Genomic DNA, 4,921 nt, shown 5'->3' with positions numbered 1-4,921 from the left:
CTTCAAGTAGGCAACATGTGGAGGTACAGATAGTGAATACAAGTAATAAATGCATTGCACAATTATAGGTTTCTAACAAAGGTGAAAAGAGATGTGGTGGAATTTTACAGTCGATTGATAATCAGTACTTGTGTGATGTATAATGTATCGGCCTCGGAAGGTTAAGCTTCAACTCAGAAAATAAAGAAACGCAGCACACCGTAACATTTCGATTGATACTTTATTGTTTCTGCACTACTTTATTTAACTCATAAGCACAGTTCTGAGTTCATATCTGTGCATAGACCCAATACGACTCCAGAGTTTTCTTCGAAAGTCAGGCCGAAATTCTTATTATTCCCTTAGACACTCTCATAATGTCAGCAGTTTAAGCACTAGAAAACAACAGCAAAATAATTGAAAGGGTAAGTAAAATAAAGCAAACCACAATTAGTTATACAAAACATGACAAACTATAAGGAAATCTTTATAAAACCATCAGTTGATAAGTTATAAGGTGCTAATGTATGTTTTATGTGATATGAAGACATTTATTGGATTTAAGTTTCAGCTGGAACTTTGTGTTGTTTTTCTTGTTTGATAATGGTAAGAGTATGAGTATCAGATAAATCTCCTCTTCACGAAGAACATTCATAAAGGTTAGCGATTTCTGATCTTCTTATCATTCAGTTTCCAAGGCGTTAAGCGGATTAAAAGGCATTATCCTCTTGTAACACTTTGTGTCTCACCTCTCATATATCGCCAAAAATATTATCTCTAAACCTGAACTGCAATTCACTCCCCTCCTGTGGTTTTCCTGCACACCATGACCAACTGATATTTTAACTGATCTTTGCAGCGATTTTGTATGGAAGGGATTCCTATCTTACGGACCCTGCCTATCTTCCTTTGACTAAAATGTATAAACGTATAAATGTATAAAGCAAAATTACTAGGAAAGCTTTTCAATGTTCTTAGATTGTGTTGAACTGAAAACATTTAGAATTTATGTAAATAACCCATTAGAAAGGATTATCTACGTGTTTCAATATAAGATCCATAATCCTAATGAATTATTAATTTTGCATGTGCTATAATTATCATGGCTATTTCACAAAGCCTTTGGTGTAACTAGTTAAACAAACCAAATAGTGTTTTTTGCTTTTTTCTGAATTGAATTCATTTTTTTATCTTGATTATTTTTGTCTAACCACAGGGCCTATTTATTGTTAGTCTAAGCTACCAACCTTAATGTAATTTGTAATATTGTATGGAAACTTCATTTACTAAAGTTTCAAGTTTGTCATTCACAATATCAGTATGAGGCCCTTAGACGGTGTAAAATTATATCCAAGCAGCTGTCGAGAAAGGGACACAATAGCCAAAGTCTGATGACAGCAAAGAGAAAATGAAATTTTCTGACCGAAAAATATTTTCTTCTTTAAGAAAGTATTGATAGAATTTGCGTGCTAGATAGGAAAAAATGAAGGGAGTAACAAGTAATATCATTGCACATTTGTAAAAACCTTTCACTGGAAACTTTTTTTCTCAATCAGCTAGATTTTGTTTTTAACATAATTGTTAGGATTTAATGATATGTTTCGAGAAGGTTAGATTCAATAAATAGAAAATGTTAGGTATGTTATTGAACTGTCAGAAAAGACGAATATAAGACGTTATGAAAGATTGAAAGATAAAAAATCAATAGAAGAATTATATAGTAGTGGGTGAAAAATATAAAAGCGTGTGAACTAGTGAGTGGGTGAGTGAGAGAAAGACAGGGAGAAGGAGAGAAAGAAAGAGAGCGAGAGAAAGAAAGAAAGAAAGAAAGAAAGAAAGGGACAAAGAGGAATAATAAATACAAAATCGGAGCTGATACGAGAGGATAAATAAAAATAATAAAATTTTCGAAATAAGTAAAAATAGTGAAGGCAGGTTAAAGTATTAACATTTTTTCTTTTGTTTGCCTATTTTAATCGTAAGATTAAATACCAAGCTCATACAATGCCTTTAAATCGATCACGGATAAACGCAAAGTTTATCTGGGAAAAATTTGAACACACACGGTAGAGAGACAAAACCAGATCTTACATGGATATTTTGTCCCATGTTCTATCGATTCTTCAATGAACAATAGGAAATGAAAAAATGCAGGAAGAAACAAAGTCATAGAGAGAAACAGAAATAAAGGAATACTGCGAGACAGCCATACTTCTTTCAAAAACACTTTCTACCTAGATTGTTGTAATGTCCTTTTCTTCTCTAGGCCCAAGGTCCGAATTTTTTTATGAATGGGGCTAGTCGATTAGATCGACCCCGGTACACAGCTGGTACTTAATTTATCGACCCCGAAATGATGAAAGGCAAAGTCGACCACGGTGGAATTTGAACTCAGAACTTAAAGACAGACGAAATACCGTTAAGCATTTCGCCCGGCGTGCTAACGTTTCTGCCAGCTCGCCGCCTTAAGACTTTTGTAACACCGTCGAACCACATATATTAAGAAATAGTTAACATAAATAATGTGAAATGCAAATCTGTTGCACCAACAATTCCGTTACATCACTAACCGACTTCAGTAGTAGCAAAAATTGATCCACACCTGCAGTTAACCACTTCCAACTGTTACCACTTAAATTTGAAGATGTGACCGTTCAGCAAACTTGACTCACTACCTCTATTGTGCCACAAAAGAGAGATGTAGGAAACAGTTTATCTTTAATCTTTAATATTCTTTAAGCTCAGATGTTTTCAAACATACATTAAAACAACAATCATGCATGTAGAGACCACTAGCACTGGATAATGCCAGTGGTCATCACATGGTAGGGTCATTGGCAACAAAACCGGAAACCCCATCAAGCTTAATTGGTGAAGAGGATGATTTATTGGACATCCTGTCAGACGAAAAACAAAATCCGTTAAAGGGCAGGTGAACGATTGAATAAGAGGCCTAGCTACAAAAAACGAAACTAGTTTGTCGAAGAATATATAATCCATAAGGTTTGACTAGATTATTGTATGATGTGTACGTTTTATTATCACCCGAAGTCAATCTTATCTTGCAACCTAAAATGAATTAGCTATTAAATAAATTATATAGGTCCAACTGCATAAGATGTACAACACCGCCCCTCATCTTTTATGATGTGGAACTTGCTCTTTTTGATTTAGCCACACCATACCTATTTCATGGTCATGTGAATATATAAATGGTAGTTACATAACACATTCATTGTATTAGGCCAATGAATGTGTTATGTAATAGCAAATGGTAAGAATTGCGCGTTATTCCAATACGTGCATATGAGCATGGAACACTGAGCTAAAGAGAACTCTACTCAAATGTGCTGAATACGAGGGTAGGCTGAAAAGTTCATAAGTTCACTATAAAATCCTGCATGCATCAATTTCAACTACTCTTATTAATATCTGTATTATTTCGTTCTACGTAAATTGACATCTATTTGTTGAAATAAGGCTTCAAAAGTAAGTCTTTTCTCTTGAAAATGAAGAAAATCTATAATCGTGGTGTTATCAACTACCTGCATAATAAGGGTTTATACTCCAAGGACATTAATGCTGAGATGGTTCCTACGTAAGGATATGCCGTTCCTGCTTTATCAACAATGCAAAAGTAGGCAGCTGAATTTAGGAGAGGAAAGGAGAGTCTTGAGGATGACCCATTGTCTGGACGTCCTGCATTTGCCACTACCAAGAAAAAAAATCGATCGTTTTCACTGCATGGTGATGGATAACAGGCGATTGATTATAAATCAAATAGCTCATGCCATTATCATATGCCATGAGAGATTTGAGAATGCTATGCACGATGAATATTCTGCATGACGAAGGTTTCTGACACGTCTTGTAACACCTAATCAAAAGCTCACCAAGCTGATCAAATCACGGGAAAATCTGACATTGTTTGGAGCAGATCCAGCCGATTTCCTTGAATGTTTCCTACTTCAGGATGAGGGTAGTGTTCATCACTCTGAACCAGATGCGAGGAGACAATCAATGCAGTGAAAAGACCCCTCATCACTTGCTCCAAATAAGGCCAAGATCTTTTCATCTGCAGGGAAGGTGATGGCCTCGGTCTTTTGGGATACAAAAGGCATTGCGATTTCTGAATATCTTCAAAATAGCCACACCATCAATGGAGAATACTATACAAATTAGAGGGCTAGTTACGAAAGGATATCATAAAACATACTCCAAAAAACTAACGATAGGAGTCTCGTTTCATCAGGACAATGCTCCAGCACACAAGTCTTTGGTTTCAATGGCTGCTGTGCGTGACTGTGGCTTTGAACCGGTTGACCATCAGTCCTAATATCCTGATGTGGGCCCATCTGACTATCATCTGTTCGCCAACATAAAAAAATTCACTTGGCTGGGAAGCAGTACCACACTGATGAGGACGTTATGTCTGCTGTTGATGATTTTTTTTATCAACATAATGAAAGCTTTTTCACTATTGAGATCCAAGCACTGCAACGCCGATGGATGAAGAGTGTAGACAGTAAAAGCACTTTGTTTACATCCCATGAGAGTATTTAGGTTAGTCTATGAACTTTTCAGCCGGTCCTCGTTACATCAAATATTGCAAAGTAGTTATTAACAAAATGGACATTTAATATTAGAAAAACAATGGTGAATAAATGAAAAATATTAACTGAAAAAAGAAAGAATGAAACATAAGCTGTAATAGAAGTTCTGGAGATATTCGAACATGAAATATTTGCCAAGCAGAAATTTAAATGACAAGTTAATGTTCGCGCATGCGCATAAGCTATAATCCAGTCACGAACACTTCGGTCCGGCCGTGGCCGGAGGTTACTGTATACCATTTTGCATCATTACCGGAATTGTATAATAAACGTGTATTTTAAAAATTATCTCGACTGAAAGAAGCTCGTCATATATATATATATATATA

General features: G+C 35.6%; 1 long non-coding RNA gene across 1 annotated transcript in view; it reads right to left on the bottom strand.

Annotated features, from left to right (window-relative positions):
* Positions 1 to 201: 201 nt before the first annotated feature.
* The window catches only part of LOC128251584 (uncharacterized), a 188,732-nt gene continuing 184,012 nt past the window's right edge, over positions 202 to 4,921 (bottom strand). Inside the window, exon 2 of the long non-coding RNA XR_008267185.1 lies at positions 202 to 374. This is a non-coding gene — a long non-coding RNA (uncharacterized LOC128251584). The remainder of the gene's footprint in view (positions 375 to 4,921) is intronic.

The sequence above is a fragment of the Octopus bimaculoides genome, chromosome 2 (assembly GCF_001194135.2).
Source record: "Octopus bimaculoides isolate UCB-OBI-ISO-001 chromosome 2, ASM119413v2, whole genome shotgun sequence".
Lineage (NCBI taxonomy): Eukaryota > Metazoa > Mollusca > Cephalopoda > Octopoda > Octopodidae > Octopus > Octopus bimaculoides.
This window is presented reverse-complemented; position numbering and strand designations above follow the sequence as displayed.